This window comes from Haliotis asinina, unplaced genomic scaffold (assembly GCF_037392515.1).
Source record: "Haliotis asinina isolate JCU_RB_2024 unplaced genomic scaffold, JCU_Hal_asi_v2 scaffold_17, whole genome shotgun sequence".
NCBI classification, from domain to species: domain Eukaryota; kingdom Metazoa; phylum Mollusca; class Gastropoda; order Lepetellida; family Haliotidae; genus Haliotis; species Haliotis asinina.
The window spans coordinates 2538754-2561757 of NW_027133889.1; the positions used below are offsets into that span (position 1 = coordinate 2538754).

The 23004-nt window shown below is 39.1% G+C and overlaps 1 protein-coding gene across 6 annotated transcripts in view; it reads left to right on the forward strand.

Moving 5' to 3' along the window:
• LOC137269797 (protein wech-like) overlaps nucleotides 1-23004 on the forward strand; it is a 298390-nt gene that overhangs the window by 240582 nt on the left and 34804 nt on the right. For 3 of the 6 annotated variants that reach the window (XR_010955060.1, XR_010955059.1, XR_010955063.1), the window contains exon 6: nucleotides 12327-12452. The exons of 2 other annotated variants lie outside the window; for them this stretch is intronic. The gene's annotated coding sequence lies outside the window, so the exon portion shown is untranslated. Of the gene's footprint in view, nucleotides 1-12326; nucleotides 12453-20384; nucleotides 20475-23004 lie in introns of all 6 variants that reach the window. One more of the 6 variants, XR_010955062.1, reaches the window with a different exon arrangement.

Genomic DNA, 23004 nt, shown 5'->3' on the forward strand with positions numbered 1-23004 from the left:
CCACCCTCATGACAATAAGTATCCATGTGACTAGATCCTCCCTCATGATCACATCCACCCTCATGACCATATGTACCCATATGACTAGATCCCCTCTCTTGATCACATCCACCCTCATGACCATATGTACCCATATGACTAGATCCTCTCTCATGATCACATCCACCCTCATGACCATATCCACCCATATGACAAGATCCTCCCTCATGATCACATCCACCCTCTTGATCATATCCATACATATGACTAGATCCCCTCTCATGATCACATCCACATAGTGTTCAGAAACTGCAGGGTAAATTCATAGAAAAGGGCAACGTAAAAGGGCATGTTAGTGAGGATTATTGAAAAAATAACATAATGTATATGAAGTGGAATTGTCTTATAATTTCAATCTAAAGTTTGTTTTTACTCTCCTCAGTTTGTATTTTAAGATTGGCATTTGAAAAGAGCATTTCAGAACATTGATCTGTTATCACATTTGTTCACAATTTCACAAAACCCACAAACTACAATTTACAGGTTTCGTTTCTTCTTTACCAAGTATTTGTTCACAACTTTCTTCAAGTCAATGTCTGAAGCTGAAGATGCATTCAGGCTAATCATGAGAAGCTTGTTGCAGTTCTGAACACTGAGTCTGTTTCTGTGATCTGTCATTATCAGTTTCACTTTTGAGAACACTCTCTCAACTTCAGAAGTGGACAAAATCACTGTTGCCTGGATGGACAGTAATTGAACAATGTTTGGATACATGTTTCCAAGCTGAGGCTTCAGACTGGTTAGGGTCAAACTGGTGTCAAGCTCCCCTGAAAACAGCTCCTTTACTTGACTCCACTCAATTTGTGTCTGGTCAACATCAAATCCGAAGTGCTCTACCAGCTGTGTTATCTGGAAAGAAATAAATGCACAATGTAATTAAAACGATATCAATTAAATCATTAAAATTAATCTTATTCTAGATACAATTCCATTTCAAGTAAACTGCTGGTTATCACAGGTGAACACTAACACAAATTACTTGATCATGGTTTTCTGGGACACAAAGAAGAATCTTCGTAAATTAAAATGTTATGAGAGTGTGAGCAGTATTAACATAGATATATCTGATACCTCAGCATCCCCATGGAAAGTCAGGAAGGAAGGATCTCCAGTTTTCCTCAGATTCAGTGCTGATAAGTTTGTGATGATGGGTGCAACTTGCAGTCTCTCTTCCATGTTCTGTATCAGATGGTCAAGAAATATGTCCTTTGAAGACTTGATATCTGTTCATCTGCTCCCTGTCTTCTACAGGTCATACAGATTAGCAAGCTGGTCAGTGCGATTTATATATGGGCCTAACGTGGCTTTCATTTTTCTCAAAGATGCAGTGCTGCTTTGAGTTTGTGGTTCCAAAACACTCAAATCCAAATCCCTTTTCTCGAACAGCTTTGTTAGACCAGAAAACAGAGAGCACACATCACATAGCAAGAGAATAGTGTAAAGTCTGTCATAAGATTTGAGCTGCCTGTAGAGTCCTTCAGGAGTGATGTTTTGTTTATTCCCAGCCTTCTTATCATTGCCCATGACTACAGCATTCTCTAAGCCCGCAAGGATTGATGGGTAGCACTGGCTCACTGCATGTACAGCCTTCTCATGACTAAGCCACCGGGTATGCACAGCTTTCTTAATTGTAATAGGACCTCTATTTGGTTCATCTGACGTGTCACCTTCCATTTATTTTGTCAACAGCTGCATCTCTTCCAAGCTTTTTGATCTCACAGTGCTGTAGTGGTAATACTTGAATAGTCCCATCAGCAGTTCATCCTCTCTTTCTATGAGTGTGACAGATTTGAATGCTGAACTAATAGCAAGCTGAAGTGTGTGATTAACACAGTGTACATGAATCAAAGCTGGGTTAGTTTTCTTTAGCTGTGACACAACACCATACTTTTTACCTTTCATTACTGCCGGTCCATCATATGCAAAACAAGTCATCTTCTTCTGGTCCAGATTTACCTTCTCCACATAGTCTTTAACATTCTTCACTTTTGTATCTGCTGTTCCCTTTGGTATTTCGGAATTCTGTAGAAATGCAAGCTTTGGTTCTCCATTCTCAAGATAACGTCCAGCAACTGCAAGATGCTTTCTGGTCAAGACATCAATGTACTCATCCAACATTAATCCAAATGAACTGCTATCCTTTATCTTCCCAATAACTGTTTCTTCAACAACTTTGGCTTGGCATTCTATGAACTCCTGTACTGTTCTGTATCCAGTGTGTGATGCATTTTTGCCTCAGTAAGAGGGCGATGTAAAATTGTGTGTGGCAGGTTATGCTTAATAAGGAAAAACAGTACTTTGTGTGCATCTTCCAGTGCGGCAGTTTCCTTTTCTGTGTATCTTGACAAAATGTTTTCAGTGGACACTTTGTCATCCTTTTCCATAAGGACAACATCTTGATGCATTTGAGAATTCTCATGAAGGGAAACATTATCAAGTCGGACAGTCTCACATCTAACCTCTGTCCAAACCTGAGATCCATTTATGCCCTTGGCATTCCACTTGGAGCATAACGAACAAAACATCTTTCCCATCATTTTGTCATCTTCTGAGTACCTCAGCCAGGGCCGGTTTTGCTGCCAATTTGTGTCAAATGCAGTTTTGTGACCATCATCTTTCTTCTTTGTTTGATTAATTGACTCCTGTGTTCTTGAGTTGTCATAGGAAACTACCTCTGACTCGTCTAATTCTAGCCTGAAAAACAGTATGCAAAGTTAAAATATCTCACTATAAATATTTTAAGATAGTAAAATCTGAACCATGACTATTATTACTAAAATATCCCACACACATTCACCTGAATGTAAGTATCTACTGTATCTGCTTCACCATGGCGTAAGTTTTATTCCTTCAAGACATACTAGTACTTATTAATGAAATCGCCACTAAACACAAAACTAAAAGAATTCTTTTAACAGTGTGTAAGCTGTTTCAGCATTTTTATTTACCAGGACAAACAACAAAAAAATACAAGTTCAGTTTCAAATTTGCCGATGGATTCAAAATGGTGGACATTTTTGAGTTACTGATTTTCACCTAAACGGCAGAGGCGTATGAATATCAGTCCCCAAATGCACAAAAATACATCCCATGTGATCCAGAGATCGTTGTCTGTAGGTATCATATAAATTATTTGTACTTATATAAATACAAATAAGGGTATTATATGAAAGGCATGTGAAAAGGAATCAGAAACCAACAGCTTAAAAATTTCAAACTAAGAGGCACATGCTGGTTCAGAGCTAAGACATCTATCAGTCGGCGACACTTCCTTGCTTCAGCCATCACTGCTTCTTCTCTTTTCCTCTTGATTCTTTCCTTGTTAAGCATTGTGATTCATACGGCGAATCAAACTCCTTTGACTTTGCCATGGTTTATAAACCAATTTTTTAATCATTATAAAAACAATATTGTGACTCCTCTAGAAAGGGAGAGAACTCCGCCCTTGGTAAAATCAGGAAAATACACACTCGTCGTAGTAAACGACTGCAATTGAGGCGAAAAGGGCAAGGCGCAAAATAACAAGGGCAGGGCGCACAAATCAAAAGGCAGGGCGCTGCGCCCTCCTAAATCTGCCTAGGGGGAACACTACCACATTCACGACCATATCTACCCATATGACTAGATCATCCCTCATGATCACATCCACCCCATGACCAGATCCACTCACACTTCCAGACTCACCCTTATGGTCACATCCACCCTCATGAACAGATCTACTCTCAGGTCCAGATCTTCCCTTAAAACCAGATCCATCCCGTCACCAGGTCCACCCTTACGACAATTTTCACCCTCCCTCATGAGCAGATTTATTCCCAAGACCACATCCACTACCTGACAAGATAATGTCCACCCTCATGGTCACATCCACCCCACCATGACCAGATCCACCCCCCACACACCCATGATCAGATCCGCCCCCATGATCAGATCCACCCCCCATTATCAATTCCACCCCCCATGACCCAGATCACACCCCCATACCCAAATGACAGGTACCCTTCATCTCCATTGTCTATATGGAGAGAGACCCAGATCACACCCCATACCCAGATGTCAGGTACCCTTCATCTCCCATAGTCTATATGGAAAGTGACCCAGGTGACACAGCCTCCCCCAGGTGACACCCCCATATCCAGATGACAGGTACCCTTCATCCCCCATTGTCTATATGGAGAGTGACCCAGGTGACACCCCCATATCCAGATGACAGGTACCCTTCATTCCCCATTGTCTAAATGGATAGTGACCCAGATCACACCCCCATACCCAGATGACAGGTACCCTTCATCTCCCATAGTCTATATGGAGAGTGACCCAGGGCACACATCCTCTCCCAGTTGTCTTTATGGAGATTGACCCAGGGGACACACCCTTCCCCACTTTTCCATAGATTCACCTTGGTGACATACCCTCTCCCAGTTGTCCATATGGAGATTGACCCAGGTGATACACCCTCCACCAGTTGTCAATGGAGATAGACATAAGCTGAATACCACAGGTAACACACCCTCCCCCCATATGACAGACACACCCTAATCAACCCACTACCCTTTCAGGTAACCGTGACGATTCTTTAAGGTAGTACATCAGTCATACATTTTCACCTGAAAGGGCAGACAGCCCTAAATCCCCCATTACCCTGTCAGGTAACAGAGTATAGTGACCAGTTGCATCATGGCCAAGTTTGAACGTAGGGTGCATGAAGCTGTGCCAGTGAATGTCAAACATAACGTCAGATATCAACTGTATGTGGTGAACCCTCTGAGGAAGGGTAGATGTCAACAGGTTGTCTTCAGGGTACCTTTGTAGAGTTTCTATAAATGGTCAAGTGGAGAACCATGAGCTACCTCATAGCTTTGGTAGTTTTTTTTATTCAGTGTCCTGAGGGTGGCCAGATAAACTGTGGTCCAGACTCGATAAGTTACAGATCGCCGACATATAGCTGGAATATTGCTGAGTGTGGCATAAAACTAAAATCGCTCGCTCACTCACTCACTCACTCACTCACTCACTCAACCAAACCCACTCACCTACCCACTCAGATAAACTGTGTACAGAAGCCAGATACATGCTAGCTTGGGTAGATAGAATACAGGGTGTCTTCTGGGTAGATTTAGTAGCTTTGGGTTAAAGACATCATATAGAAATGGTAAAGTGGTAAGACAAAGGGTGTTTAGAGGCCAGATACATGCGTGCTTGATAGATGTGGTTTGGTAGATGGGGTAGCTTTGGGTTAAATTGTAAATGGCCTAGTGGTCAAAGTAGTGACCACATGCATGGTAGGTTGTCGTTAGAGGTTTTGAAAGCATGGTTCTTCAAGCTTACGGTTAAAAGTTGTACAACATATTTTTTAGACAAATAGACCTACAGTGTCTTTAGATACAAACCAGCATGGGTATATTTTACATTGCTTCTACTTAATGCTGTAGAAATAGGCAAGTAGTCAAATAGACCTACGATGTCAAGGTACATACCAACATGGGTATATTTTACATAGCTTCCACTTAATGCTGTAGAAATGGGCAAGCAGTCAAATAGACCTACGATGTCAAGGTACATACCAGCATGGGTAGATTTTACATAGCTTCCACTTAATGCTGTAGAAATAGGCAAGAAGTCAAATAGACCTACGATGTCAAGGTACATACCAACATGGGTAGATTTTACATAGCTTCCACTTAATGCTGTAGAAATGAGCAAGAAGTCAAATAGACCTACGATGTCAAGGTACATACCAACATGGGTATATTTTACATAGCTTCTACTTAATGCTGTAGAAATGGGCAAGTAGTCAAGTAGACCTACGATGTCAAGGTACATACAACATAAGTTGTTTCAAAGGCATTTAGTTTACATACCAACATGGGTAGATTTTACATAGGTTCCACATAATGCTGTAGAAATAGGCAAGCAGTCAAATAGACCTACGATGTCAAGGTACATACCAACATGGGTAGATTTTACATAGCTTCCACTTAATGCTGTAGAAATAGGCAAGTAGTCAAGTAGACCTACGATGTCAAGGTACATACCAGCATGGGTATATTTTACATAGGTTCCACATAATGCTGTAGAAATAGGCAAGTAGTCAAATAGACCTACGATGTCAAGGTACATACCAACAGGGGTAGATTTTACATAGCTTCCACTTAATGCTGTAGAAATAGGCAAGAAGTCAAGTAGACCTACGATGTCAAGGTACATACCAGCATGGGTATATTTTACATAGCTTCCACTTAATGCTGTAGAAATAGGCAAGTAGTCAAATAGACCTACGATGTCAAGGTACATACCAACATGGGTAGATTTTACATAGCTTCCACTTAATGCTGTAGAAATAGGCAAGTAGTCAAATAGACCTACGATGTCAAGGTACATACCAACATGGGTATATTTTACATAGCTTCTACTTAATGCTGTAGAAATGGGCAAGTAGTCAAGTAGACCTACGATGTCAAGGTACATACCAACATGGGTATATTTTACATACCTTCTACTTAATGCTGTAGAAATGGGCAAGTAGTCAAATAGACCTACGATGTCAAGGTACATACCAACATGGGTATATTTTACATAGCTTCTACTTAATGCTGTAGAAATGGGCAAGTAGTCAAGTAGACCTACGATGTCAAGGTACATACCAACATGGGTATATTTTACATAGCTTCTACTTAATGCTGTAGAAATGGGCAAGTAGTCAAATAGACCTACGATGTCAAGGTACATACCAACATGGGTATATTTTACATAGCTTCTACTTAATGCTGTAGAAATGGGCAAGTAGTCAAATAGACCTACGATGTCAAGGTACATACCAACATGGGTAGATTTTACACAGCTTCTACTTAATGCTGTAGAAATGGGCAAGTAGTCAAATAGACCTACGATGTCAAGGTACATACCAGCATGGGTAGATTTTACATAGCTTCTACTTAATGCTGTAGAAATGGGCAAGTAGTCAAATAGACCTACGATGTCAAGGTACATACCAACATGGGTAGATTTTACATAGCTTCTACTTAATGCTGTAGAAATGGGCAAGTAGTCAAATAGACCTACGATGTCAAGGTACATACCAACATGGGTATATTTTACATAGCTTCCACTTAATGCTGTAGAAATGGGCAAGTAGTCAAATAGACCTACGATGTCAAGGTACATACCAACATGGGTATATTTTACATAGCTTCCACTTAATGCTGTAGAAATGAGCAAGTAGTCAAATAGACCTACGATGTCAAGGTACATACCAACATGGGTAGATTTTACATAGCTTCCACTTAATGCTGTAGAAATAGGCAAGTAGTCAAATAGACCTACGATGTCAAGGTACATACCAACATGGGTATATTTTACATAGCTTCTACTTAATGCTGTAGAAATGGGCAAGTAGTCAAATAGACCTACGATGTCAAGGTACATACCAACATGGGTATATTTTACATAGCTTCTACTTAATGCTGTAGAAATGGGCAAGTAGTCAAATAGACCTACGATGTCAAGGTACATACCAACATGGGTATATTTTACATAGCTTCTACTTAATGCTGTAGAAATGGGCAGGTAGTCAAATAGACCTACGATGTCAAGGTACATACCAACATGGGTATATTTTACATAGCTTCCACTTAATGCTGTAGAAATGGGCAAGTAGTCAAATAGACCTACGATGTCAAGGTACATACCAACATGGGTATATTTTACATAGCTTCCACTTAATGCTGTAGAAATGGGCAAGTAGTCAAGTAGACCTACGATGTCAAGGTACATACCAACATGGGTATATTTTACATAGCTTCTACTTAATGCTGTAGAAATAGGCAAGTAGTCAAATAGACCTACGATGTCAAGGTACATACCAACATGGGTATATTTTACATAGCTTCTACTTAATGCTGTAGAAATGGGCAAGTAGTCAAATAGACCTACGATGTCAAGGTACATACCAACATGGGTATATTTTACATAGCTTCTACTTAATGCTGTAGAAATGGGCAAGTAGTCAAATAGACCTACGATGTCAAGGTACATACCAACATGGGTATATTTTACATAGCTTCTACTTAATGCTGTAGAAATGGGCAAGTAGTCAAATAGACCTACGATGTCAAGGTACATACCAACATGGGTAGATTTTACATAGCTTCTACTTAATGCTGTAGAAATGGGCAAGTAGTCAAATAGACCTACGATGTCAAGGTACATACCAACATGGGTAGATTTTACACAGCTTCTACTTAATGCTGTAGAAATGGGCAAGTAGTCAAATAGACCTACGATGTCAAGGTACATACCAGCATGGGTAGATTTTACATAGCTTCTACTTAATGCTGTAGAAATGGGCAAGTAGTCAAATAGACCTACGATGTCAAGGTACATACCAACATGGGTAGATTTTACATAGCTTCTACTTAATGCTGTAGAAATGGGCAAGTAGTCAAATAGACCTACGATGTCAAGGTACATACCAACATGGGTATATTTTACATAGCTTCCACTTAATGCTGTAGAAATGGGCAAGTAGTCAAATAGACCTACGATGTCAAGGTACATACCAACATGGGTATATTTTACATAGCTTCCACTTAATGCTGTAGAAATGAGCAAGTAGTCAAATAGACCTACGATGTCAAGGTACATACCAACATGGGTAGATTTTACATAGCTTCCACTTAATGCTGTAGAAATAGGCAAGTAGTCAAATAGACCTACGATGTCAAGGTACAAACCAACATGGGTATATTTTACATAGCTTCTACTTAATGCTGTAGAAATGGGCAAGTAGTCAAATAGACCTACGATGTCAAGGTACATACCAACATGGGTATATTTTACATAGCTTCTACTTAATGCTGTAGAAATGGGCAAGTAGTCAAATAGACCTACGATGTCAAGGTACATACCAACATGGGTATATTTTACATAGCTTCTACTTAATGCTGTAGAAATGGGCAAGTAGTCAAATAGACCTACGATGTCAAGGTACATACCAACATGGGTAGATTTTACATAGCTTCCACTTAATGCTGTAGAAATGGGCAAGTAGTCAAATAGACCTACGATGTCAAGGTACATACCAACATGGGTATATTTTACATAGCTTCCACTTAATGCTGTAGAAATAGGCAAGTAGTCAAATAGACCTACGATGTCAAGGTACATACCAACATGGGTATATTTTACATAGCTTCTACTTAATGCTGTAGAAATGGGCAAGTAGTCAAATAGACCTACGATGTCAAGGTACATACCAACATGGGTATATTTTACATAGCTTCTACTTAATGCTGTAGAAATGGGCAAGTAGTCAAATAGACCTACGATGTCAAGGTACATACCAACATGGGTATATTTTACATAGCTTCTACTTAATGCTGTAGAAATAGGCAAGTAGTCAAATAGACCTACGATGTCAAGGTACATACCAACATGGGTAGATTTTACATACCTTCTACTTAATGCTGTAGAAATGGGCAAGTAGTCAAATAGACCTACGATGTCAAGGTACATACCAACATGGGTATATTTTACATAGCTTCTACTTAATGCTGTAGAAATGGGCAAGTAGTCAAATAGACCTACGATGTCAAGGTACATACCAACATAAGTTGTTTCAAAGGCATTTAGTTTACATACCAACAGGGGTAGATTTTACATAGGTTACAGTTAATTCTCTAGAAATGATTTTCACTGAAAGTCATCAAGCACAGGCAAATTGTAGCGCAACGGGGCCTGAGCATTGAGAAAATGACCAGTCGTCTTACATGTGAGTGAAGTGAGCAAAGGTTGGCAACATGCTTTCCTTGCCTCTGTTCGAAAAATATTTTCTTGCCACCATCAAAGTATACACCCATTTCTTCACTGGGTTGTGCTCTCACATCTCCGACCCCATGTTGGCCATTGCTCATGTGAAATATATTTTATTCAACATTTTATGCGCAACTTATATGTCAGACCATTCTTCACCTCCATTCCCCTTCCAGCTTCTGGTTCAATGGAGTGACGGAACAAGAGGGTATTAGTCCATATGGAATACTTACAGTTATCTCCCCTGCTTGATTCACCCATTATGCCAGAAGTGTTCTTATGTAGAATAAACGTTATGAAAATTCTAACAATAGAGACGGTGGCATCAGGTTAAAGGTATTCTCTGGAAGTCCTAACATATAGTCACATAGACTGTGTACAGAGGCCAGATACATGTACACTAGGGTAGATTTGGATTACAGGGTGTCTTCAGGGTGGTTTGATTTGCTTCAGGTGGAAGGTATTTTCTGAAAGGCGTCAAGTAGACCATGGATGGAGACAAGATACATGCAAGCTAGGGTAGATTTAGATTACAGGGTGTGTTCAAGGTGGTTTGTGTTGCCTCAGGTGAAAAGTATTTTGTGGAATTAAGTCATTACATATAGTAATATAGTATATACCTAGACTGTGTATAGAGGACAGATACATGCAGTGGTGCCTTTTGCTATGTACAGGTTTTTGTGATTTCTTAGTTTCTCGGTTTCCAATGAAACGATTCAGACTTTGTCTCAAATGTGAGAGGTGTGTTTCGTTTCCGGAGCATAACTCAAACTCTTCTTAACATCTGTCAGTGTTACTAGGTAGACATGTGTGGCAGACCCCAAAGTGTTGCCTTTAGCTATTTATAGGTTTTCATGATGTATTATTTTCTCGGTTCCATGAACATGTTGCTGACTTCGTTTCTGGAGCACAACTCAAAAACCATTTCATATCTTTCAAAATACCTTGGCAGATGTACGAGACAGATCTTGAAATAGTGACTTTTTCTGATGACGTTTATAATTTTCATGAATTCCATGGCAACAATTCAGACTTGGTCTAAAAACACAATAAGTAACTGTCGGATGATTTGTCCTTTCAAATATGTGGGCCGGGGGGATATATCATCTTATGATGACTCTTGTTAAGAAGTGCTGTGAAAGACCACAGTGTTGCCAAATATGTATACGAATAGGCCAAAGTTTATAAGGATTCTTGTAGTGGGTATTCCTTTTGACATTCTAAACAAACACAGAGGTTGAAATGTCAGCTTGGGACAGTGACCAAGAGGAGAATTGTATTCTGGATGTGGTGTTGGTTGCAGTCATGCAGGTGAGTTTTAGATGTAGCTGTTTTGAAGCAACACAAACACTATAGTAGTTAGCTATATAAGGAAACAGTTGACGTAAAAGTACATCATCATTTGTGCTCACATTCTGTTTTTGATCAGAGATATATTTTCACAGTCACAGTAACTGTTACTCGGTAGAGGCAAGTCATCTATTTCCCTACACAGGTGTGTTGTGGGTGTGAGTGTTTGTAATGGAGGATGGTTTGGGAGGGGTTTGGGCATGGACAAATGAGAACGTATGAAGGTGGTGGTAAGAGACAGTACATAATTACTGAAAAGTATGATTAATAAGTCAAATCAGATAATTATCCTTCAGGGACTGGCCCTCAAGCATGTGAAAATGGTTGAATTGTGGGGTGGAGGGTTGATGGGGTGTTAGGGCTTGATTAAACCTTGACTCTCTCTCTCACACTCTTTCTCTCCTAAACACAATGTACAATAAATAAAACAAAAAGGGCTGCTCTGCACTGGCCTCAAACCCCATGTAAAAACATGACAGTTGTAGATGTGTCCTCGATATCTCCAGCGTATACGTTCCAATAAGTCTCCACTATACTCTGGATGCATCTACGGCTAAGCCCAATAAATTTATTACCTCCTTTGACTGACTTTTTATCCAATCAGGTGTATGCGCTGGGAAGTTGAGCGAGCCAATCACAACACTTTTGCTTTTTATATTATCTAACTGATTAAACTTGGCAACACGAACCATGCACAAATTCTCTGAAAGAGGCAGAAGGAGTTCTTGCATAGATATTTAAAAAATTTTTCGGACCTATCAGTGTGTCTGTATGATTTCTCCTGAATCTGAGTCACACTGCGAACAAACCTTTGCAGTTGCAACCGTTATCTTTATTGACACTGGCAAGTTCACTTGTAACGGCGGCTTAACTGATTGGCTGATTGTGAGGATGCGTGCCAATAAAGGGAGGTAATAAAGTTTTCAGACTGAGCCATAGATGCATCCGGGGTATAGTGGAAACTTATCGGAACATATACGCTGGAGATATCGAAGATGCTGTATATGTAGGTGACTCTTAACCCACTTTCATAAATGGGAATTGGGAAAATATGCTCATTCTTATAATGTACACTTTTTGTGGGTTTCTTGGCAAAGGTTAAAATGTTACTTAAATGCTATTTTTAGGATGTACGTGGCAGCATTTCACATCTATGAAAACAGCTTAGATGTCCTGGAAAACCCAAGAGGACAATCAGCTGCCTCTAAGACCAAATCAAGAGGCCAAGCCAGAGAACAAGAGACCAACTCGTGGTAAATATTATTCCAATAATCAATAGTTTTTCCCTCTTTGCTCCCTTTTGTTGAACTGGTACACTGCAGTTTGAAAAAAAACACACCAAAAAAACACTGTTCCTATTACTCCATGTTTTTCTCCAGCTTATGAGTCAACACTAAGTCTTGTTTGCAAAAACACTTGATTTTAATCCTCATATTTATCTTTTCTCTCAGCATTTGTTAAAGGTCACATATATTCTAATAGTGTACAAATGCAAAATCACTTGCTAACATCGTTATAAATGAAACCCTGTCATTGAAACTGCTCATTTCGATCTTTAATTACCTTAAATCGACCTTTTTGTCATCAGTGCACAATGCTCAGCCGCATACAAAATTTCAACCAATCAGAGCTGTGCGTCTCTGTGACGTAATAGTGGGTATAGAAATGAGGGTCTGTGCAGTATTCATCGACATTTCAGGGGTTAAACTATCTCGTTTACAGGTTTGTACAAACCTGAAATCCCGAAAGCTGTTGAGAAAAATGAAAGCCATATGTTCTCACAATCTACTGTCATTTAGTTTTGTCTCATGCTTTGCCTAGTTTTCGAGTTACAACCCTTGTTTTCATAGACGATTCTGTCAAAATTACTTGGTGTCGCTAGGTTGTAATCCATGTTAAGTGGTATAGAGCTACACATTATTTGTCATCATTGACTTGATGCTCAGTTAATGAATTTATAACTGGTACAATTAGTGGTAACGCCACTTAGATTACCCGACAAAGGCCCCCATTTGGCATTTCTTTTGTCTGGATCGATCAAAGGATTAACCGATAACACGCTGATTGATTAATTAGTTTTATGGGGGTTTAAGTGGGCGATTTGTCAAAAGGTAGTGTTTATGTATGTACATTTACTAATCTATACTGAATACACTCTGTCGTGTCTGTGTCTATGTAAAACAACACCCTTCTTTCAAAGGATTCACCGCCAATACATTGATTGAATACTCATTATTGGTTAACTAAATAACTTTTTAAAAAGAATGACGCACATTATGCAGTTAGTTGGCAGGTGTGCTATCGTGGGTAACCAACGAAACTATACAGCAGTGTGAAAAACCTGAAACGATACATCATGTTTTCGTACATTAGACTGTTAAAGACACATCACTTGGGAAATCTCCAGATGAATTATATATCACTTGTTTTTGTGGATATTGATGGATACATTCCTCAAGAAGGTAATAGCCTGACATTGCTCCTATAACTTTAATTTTAATATTTGCATTTTTGTTTTTAATAAGTTGTCGTAGCTTCCAACAGAATCATTGTTTCCGTCGTTAAGTGTAATGATGCAGACGACATACACTAGGGCGTGCGTGGGAATTAGGATTCATATAGGAAAACTATGAAATGTCTACATATTACATTCCTGTTATACATTCGCAGATCGCTTCTTTTTATTAAGTTTCAAAAAGCATGCAAGTATGATTATAAAGTAATTAGGATTATGAGACCAAGTATAAAGATGTATATTGACAAGTGTCTACATACTGGTGAGTGAACGTTATAAACCAAGTATAAGGACGTATATTGACAAGTGTCTACATACTGGTGAGTGAACGTTATAAACCAAGTATAAGGACGTATACTGACAAGTGTCTACATACTGGTGAGTGAACGTTACAAACCAAGTAAATTTAGCAAGTGAAGAAATTTATCGCGCAGTATTTTCTCTTCGACCCCGACCTCGCTTAGGTTATGTTACAGGTTGTGTCATGCAAACTCCTTTTGGTAATGATTCAAATACATATTTATGTAGTTTTGAGTTTCTAACTTGATGAGAACAAACCATAATCTCAATAATTGTAACGGACTTTAGCCCCGTGACTTCATGATTTTCAAAAATGGCGGCGCCCTGTCTGAGGATGAATGCTATTTAAGTTTGTTTTCACCGACTTACAAAAGGACAATTACTGGTAGTAAACTATGTATTTTATTGATGGACATTAGGATTTTACTTGACATCGCTTATAACATATCAATTTCACGCTTGAAATCGGTCAATATAAGGGGTCAATATAATATTACTTACGATAATATTGTCACTTTGACCACAACCTCGTTTCCGGGGAAGAAAGCGTTATATCCATGCAAAATGCTTTTGGTCAGCAATGTGTAGTAAGCAGTCTTTTATAAACTCGATGAAACTTGAACTCCATTTTCTATCCTGGAAGCGTGGTAGGGGGCGAACCATCTGATTTAGTATATAGCACAGGCTACCAAAAAGCCCACTTCACACACACTAACAACCAATTTAAGCACAAACTATGGAGTCTGGTGGAAATATGTGCATAGTGACACCATCACCTGACCCTAAGGAACAATTGACTGCAACAAAACAATTCGGCATGTCTTTGGTGATGTCGAGAAATCAAAATGACGAGCTTTCTACATTTTGTATACATTTAACGGGATATCGTTCCTTTAATGACGTCACTGTAGGGCTCTGGCAACAGAGTTACGTAACCTCTCTGCGGTTTCGTTTGTGGGTGAGAGAGAAGCAGACTGCTTTTTAGTAACTTTGAAGCGCTTGGTATTGATTAACCACAAGTTTTTTTAAAAAACAAATGGTGTTTCGTTTATGACTAACCAAAAGTCTTTCATATGCAGTGATAAAAAGAGTATCCAAAAATTGAGTTTAGTGGTCCTTTAAGAGAAAAGTACAGTCGAACCCTGTTTATCTGGACATTTTGGTTTCACTCGAAAATCGTCCGGATAGTGAGACGTCTGGTTAACTGGATCAAACAAACAAAATGTGAAAATTAAGTGAAAGTGAAGACATTTTCATGTATGTATATCAATAAATCAACAGTCAATAGTAAAGACAGTGAATCATCACAACATATTAGTGTACCGGTAATACATGGAAGGCGGAACACAGGTTACAAGTCAGGTTGTCTCAGATGTAATCATGTAGCATGTGTGAAGCTCAGGTGGTAAGTTACATAAGCGAAAAAGGTACAATGATCACAAAAAGTCTCTATTTTGCCAACTGTGTATGCTTTTTTATGTTGAGATACCCTGTAAACATATGACATCATATCGAACGTACGCAGTCGGCAGAAAGTAAACCCCCGGACAGGATCAGATGACTTAGACCATGTGGAAGGCTATTTTTAACTTGCATTGCCACAGATAGTAGGGGTTGATTTATAAGTGTAATGTACAGCACAATTACGGTGTAGTTAACTGTAATCCTACTTAACATGTGTTTTTGTTACTGATGACATGTTCTCACACCAGCCAAATCCTAATGAACAACCAGAGTGACATGCATCCCTAGTGTTTTGATGGCTAATTAATCAATTCACATCAAATGCCTTCCGATAGATTAAGTATGAAATCACATAGTCGTGCGGCAAACAGTATTGATATTACACATACACATTGCACGTGTGCACAGATCTTTCCGTCTGGATAACTGGATAATTTTTCAATGGAAATCTATAGGAATGGTTTGAAAATTCACTGCAGGGTCCTGTTAAACGAGTACAATTACTGAACTAAGTTTCATTTCACATAAAAATCGTTCGGAAGGTGGGGTTTCCGGATATGGGGGTCTGACGGGGTTTGACTGTACATGCATGCTTTCGCCTCCATGATATTGGTGGACACTCTGTATTCATTAATTTGTCGTAAACAGTTTGTATGCAAATAAATTCTTTGATTTTATTATTGTATGCTAGTGTCTTGATTTGATTGCTGGTTTTTCTTTGCTATTGATCCCACTTGACAAATTTCTACTACAACACATGAAGAAATTTCTTTTCCAGAAGCGGACAGTTGAAGAGAACGATGCAGTATGGATTTATCTGAATTTATTGCATCTATAATTCTATATTGTAAACCAAAAGTTACTGTGTTCTGTAATCTGATTGGTTGAAAAACATGAATAAATGATATTAGATTCCCGGAAACTGGAAGACTATTCACCGCGTATTGACACGTAAACAATTGTTTTGTTGTGTCATCAACAGTGGTGACGTCATTCAAATCATATTGTGACGTAAAGTTAGAATGACGTCACAAATGAGCAACTCCAGATGCTACCATGAGAACCAACTGAAACGGCCAGCTGATGACACTTCACTGCTGTGTCGGCTCCAAATGCATTCCCGTGCATCAAATACTCAATAACACCCGGAAATTGGCCAACACATCATGTTTATCTCCTAATTGTATCTGTTATCAGCTGTTAAGAAAGTTACAGGCCTGTATCATTTTAAATTTTATGTATATTTTGCAGATTTTGCAGATTTTGCAGATTACACATACATGGAAATTGAAAATGTAATAAAATTGCACCGATATAGAGTCGTTGCCGATTTACTCCAAAAACATACACTAAGGAATTTAGGATACAGTTCTTACAGTAGTGAGACCGAACTTGTCCACTTCCATAATGGTAAAGATTATCACCATACGAGAACCTTGACAGATAAATTTAATGGGAAGACACATTTAATGAAAGCAGAAAGTTACTTTAAAAACTTAATAAAATAATGAACCCTGAACATATAACTATTTCAGTGTTTACATTCCCGATGTTTATCGTAAGACAGGCTCAATACATTGATCGAACATTGCCATTATGATGTTTGCAAATTTTGCAATGACTGCTGAAAAATAAATTCTGTACCTGATCAGATTTCAATGAATATATTATAGGCAACTGGCCTGCATATAGGTCTGCAGTAGTCTATTCGAAACGTAGTCAGGATTGGGATCGTCCCACGGCTGTGTGTTGTCAACTGGTGGAATCATCGTCAGTATTTATGTCGGTCTTGCTGCTAGAAATACTTTAGAATTTAAACGGTTGTATGTATATGATATTATCTATATCTAGTATGTCATCGAAATCCAGACTGGACTTCCTGGTCTGATTTATTTGCTAGAAGCAGACCTCAGTAAGCGAACAGGATCTGTAGCTCTGTATTTTTCGTGTCTTGATGTAGTGACTCTCGGGTATGATGTCAAGCAACCATGTGACCACCTACCTCATTTTCTTCCAAAATGTCGAAATGCTTTCAGGGGACTGAGTGTCTTAAATGTGGCTTGTGTAGCTCTAGGTTAAGGGTATTCTCTGGAAGTCATCAAGTAGACTTTGTATGGAAGCCAGATACATGAACTCTTGAGGAGATTGTGTATAGAGAATAGATACATGCAAGCCTGGGTAGATTTAGATTCCAAGGTATGTTCAGAGTGCTTTGTGGTTTGTGTATCTTCAGGTTAAAGGTATTCTCTGGAAGTCATTACGTATTGTCACATAGATTGTGTACAGAGGCCAGATGCATGTACGCTTGAGTAGATTTAGATTCCAGTGTGTGTTCTGGGTAGTTTTGGGTACCTTCAGGTTATAGATATTCTCCGGACATCATCAAGTAGTCACATAGAGAGTCGAAATATGTGTTCCCTTGGGTCGATTTAGATTACTGGGTGTCTTTAGTATGGTTTGTGTGGCTTCAGGTGAAAGGTATTTTCTGAAAGGCTGAAGTAGTCTGAAGTAGACTATGGATGGAGGCAAGATACATGAAAGCTAAGGTAGATATAGGCTACAGGGTGTGTCCAGGGTGCTCCATCTATCTTCTCTGGAAATCAGTATGTAGTGTCACATAAATATCTTCAAAGGCATTTAGAAGTTGGTGAGGTAATACAAGACACTATTATGGATGACAACTTCTTTAATTCTTTTAACACGACTTTTCAAGGCTAATTCTTGCGCCTTCGTCAGGTGGATAATGAGCATAGGTAACATTGCAGAATATATATAGGTATACATGAAGCCAGAGAGGTAAGATGTATATACAAGCACGTAAATGTAGTTAGGTATGTACAATCACAGAGGAGAGATGAAAAGGAGGAATGTTTTAACAGTACATGGTTGTTTTAACACAGCTGTTAGATTGAGTGTCTGTGAGTCCTTGTTGACACACCAGGCAGAGGGTAGGTACACGCCTTGATCTCTATTGATCTGAGGTTCTAATCTTCTGATGTTGATTGCTTCCCAAAGCTTCCTTCTCCGCCAATCACATAGACTGTGTACAGAGGCCAGATTTATGTTAGGTTGGGTAGATTTGGGTTCCGGATACATGTACACTTGGGTAGATTTAGACAACTGGGTGTCTTCAGTGTGGTTTGTGTAGCTTCATGTTAATGGTAGTCTCTGGAGGTCATTACGTGACAAAGACTCTGTACAGAGGCCAAATACATCTTAGCTTGGGTAGATTTAGATTACAGGGTGTCTTAAGGGTGGGTTGTGCAGCTTCAGCTTAAAGATACTCTCTGGAAGTCATCAGATAGTCGCATAGGGTGTGTACGGATTCGAAATACATGTTAGGTTGGGCAGATTTAGATTCCAGGGTGGCTTCAGGGTGTTTTGTATATCTTCAGATTAAAAGTATTCTCTTTGTCAGTAGTGACTATGTGTTTTGAGTATCTATCTTCCGGATGGTTTGTGTATATTGATTTTAGAGGTATTCTCTGGAAGTTATTACACATAGTCACATAGACTGTATAGAGACCAGATGCAAGCACGTTAGGGTGGATTTAGAGCCCAGAGTGTGTTCAGGGGGGTTTGTGTATTTTCAAGTTAAAGATATTGTGTGGAAGCCATTATATATATGGAGTGGAATGCCACTGATATCAGGAAATACACGACCATATTATTTGAGAAATCTTTTTGTAATAATTTTCCAATTTTCCAGTGAAAGTTTAAAGAAAAAGGGAAGGGGATATCATGTTACAAATGTGAACAAAAAAATGAGAGGTGTGTTTCGTTTCCGGAGCACTACTTGAAAACCATTTCATATCTTTCAAAAGATCTTGGCACATATATGAGACAGATCTTGAAATAATGACTTTTCTGATTACAGATATAAGGCATATATAAACTTGGTAGATATACCAATCAGAAGCTACAATGGTGCCTTTTGCTAGTTACAGGTTTTTGTGATTTCTTCGTTTCCAGAGCAGAACTCAAAAACATCTTAATATCTGTCCGTGTAACTTGGTAGAAATGTGTGGCAGACCCCAAAGTGGTGCCTTTTGGAACTCAAAAACCGTCCAATATTTCTCTACAAAACTTGGTAGATATATCAGTCGGAACCTTAAGTGGTGCCTTTTGCTACTTTCAGGTTTTTGTGATTTATGATTTTCTCGGTTTCCATGTGAACTTTTCGGACTTAATCTCAAGATTGAGAGGTGTGTCGTTTCTGGAGCACTACTTGAAAACCATTTCATATCTTTCAAAAGATCTTGGCACATATATGAGACAGATCTTGAAATAATGACTTTTTCTGATTACAGGTATATGGCATTTATATTTTTCATGAATTCCATGGAAACAATTCAGACTTGGTCTAAAAACAAAATAAGTAACTGTCAGATGATTTGTCCTTTCAAATATGTGGGGCTGGGGGGATATGTCATCTTTTGATGACTCTTGTTAAAACTGACCGTCCAGTTGCAAAACAGACCGTCTCAGATGGTCGGAGAGGCATGAGTTTGCAACAGTGGCATAGAGTCATTGTTTTGATAATAGAGATTAATTTTTTTATTCTTGGTAAGAATTAGCCCCAGTTACTAGTTACTAGTTGCACAAGATAGTCAGGTTTTCAAATGATGGCCAAGATCATTGCTCTTGATATCATTTACTGGAATAACTTTGGAAATTCAACAAAATAAAATCAATTTAGGAAATCACTATTTCATGACAGCTTACAGTCACCTTGTTTGCAAATCACATGATGTAAGGTCAAGGTTAAATTTAGGATGCAATGTCAGGTTAGTTTTTTTGTAATTATGAGAGATTATAATTGTGCAAGTTGTAACCTATATGGTATACGGTCTGAGTCTTTTATCTTGTATGAGTGATTATATATTTTCTCGATGATGTTTGACAGGTCCAAGATTCCAGCAGCTATTCAAGATTCATTCCAACAGACTATAACAAGACCAAAATGGTTCCAGGGCCCTGATTTCAATGAATAGTGGTAATAAAGCTTTTCGGTGTGTGGATGTTTGTGGCTGTTGTCAGATTGTCATCATGATCTAGTTGACTGATGTTTTTCTGACTGGATTGCTGTCTCTATTGAGGCATTCAGACAGTGAGGATTGTGTTCCAATGCTTTAGAGGTTCACGTAGATGTTGGGATAGGGCAGTGGGGTAGCCTAGTGGTTAACTTGTTTGCTTGTTATGCAAAAGACCCGGGTTCAAGTCCACACATAGGTACAGTTTCTGGTATACCCAGCTGTGATATTTGCTGGAATATTGCTGAAAGCAGCGTAAAACTGAACTCCCTCACTCATGTAAAATTGCGGGCATATTTGTATGCTTTCATCAGGATTTGGCTTGGTCCTGACTTCCATCACATAGTGAAAACTTTGCATTCAGCAGGAATTCAGCTTTAAGACAGCAGTGAATAAATAATGGAATATGGACCACACGATGCAGTGATTGACATCTATATGTTTGGGTACAGCTATGTGAGTGTACAAAGATGTCAATGGATGAAGTGAGCAGTTGTGACCACATGATCCGAGTAGGAATTTATTGTTTCTAAAGGCAGTTGTTGCTGAAGATGTTCACAGAGCAGTCAGTTTAGCACAAATAAGCCCCAGGTTCCCTGTAGATGCAACCTTATGTTCAGGTTTAATTTGGATGGTCTAGAAATATTCTAGTGGTCAAAACGTAGTGACCAGTTATTACAGTTCACGTTATGTATGTTTTATTTTGCTTCAGGCTTCACTCTGAAATGTCAAGTGATCAAACTAGTAGCTGAGATAGATTGGGTTTAAGGGGTGTCTTTTGGGTAGATTGCATAGCACCTATATAAAGTTCATCTCTGGACATGGTAAAGTGTGTCAGATAGAGCGTATGATGAGGCCAGGTATATATTAGTGCATGGGTCTACAGGGTGTCTGACAGGTGATTTCTATAGGTTCTGGTTGGTAACACTGATTGGTGAAGACAAACAGACTGCAGTGTGGCTTTGTGTATTGAATTTGACTTTGAGTGAATTGTGTGTAGAACTTCAGGTTGTAGAAACATCAAGTAGTTGAAGTGTTTCCTTGTTGTTGCTTAAGTCCTGGGTTTGATTTCCCACAAAGGTGCTCTAGAATGTCATAACTGCAAAACTTCAGTTAAAAGCTTTCAAATACACCAGATCAGCCACATCACGGCTGGGGTAGAGTTTTGTATTACTGCATGTGTTTGATATTTATAACTAGTCAAATAAACTTTCTAAAGTGACTAGGTAGGAGACAGCGTGGATATATTTGCAATACATGATATTGTAATGATGGTCAAGCAAACTATGTAGAGACGCCGGGTACGTGCTGGCGTGTGTAGATTTGGTCTACAGTGTTTGTTATGAATGTTTGTGTGGGTTCAGTATAAAGGTTTTCTGTGGAAAATATCAGTGGTGGTCCAGGAGACTTATGTAGAGAGACCAGATACATGCTAGCATGGGTATGATTCATGATCAGATTAACTCCCAAGACCAGATCCACCCTCATGGTCACATCCACCCAAATGACCAGTGATTAAATTGTTTGTTACTTACATACACCACATCAGTGTTTGACTCCCACATAAAACACAATGTGTAAAGGCCATTTCTGGTGTCACCTGCTCTTAATTGGTGCAATATATCTGAAAAGGGTGTCAAACTATGCTCACTTGCTTGTTTGCTCGCTTGCTCGCTCGCTCACTCACTCACTCACTCACTCACTCACTCAAATAGAATGTATACATTTCAGATAGATTGTTGCTCGGGTGGATTTGGATAACTGTTGTGAGGATGGGTTTCGCTTCTTCAGGTTAAGGGTATTGTCTGGAAGTGTTGGTGAGATAGACAGTGTACAGGCCAGAAAAATTGTAGTCTAAGTAGATTTGAATAACTGGGTGTTGTGAGTGTAGGTTGCACAACTTCAGGTTAAACGTATACGTTTGAAGTGTTGAATACATGCCAGATAGATTGTAGTCTGGGTAGATTTGAATAACTGGGTGTTGTGAGAGTGGGTTGCACAACTTCCGGTTAAAGGTATTGTCTGGAAGTGTTGGTCAGATAGACAGTGTACAGGCCAGAAAAATTGTAGTCTGGGTAGATTTGAATAACTGGGTGTTGTGAGGGTGGGTTGCACAACTTCCGGTTAAAGGTATTGTCTGGAAGTGTTGGTCAGATAGACAGTGTACAGGCCAGAAAAATTGTAGTCTGGGTAGATTTGAATAACTGGGTGTTGTGAGGGTGGGTTGCACAACTTCGGGATAATGGTAAATTAAGATTACATGTTTCTCTAGAGGTCATGAAGTAAACTGTGTTCAGAGGCCCGATACATGCTAGCTTGGATAGATTTACATTGCAGGGTGTGTTCAGGGTGGTTTGTGTGTCTTCATGTTCCAGGTATTCTCTGGAAGCCATCAAGTACTCACACTGACTTTGTACGGAGTTGAAAAACATGCAAACTTGGGTAGATTTAGATTACGTGGAGTGTTAACGGTGGTTTGTGTGTCTTCAGTTT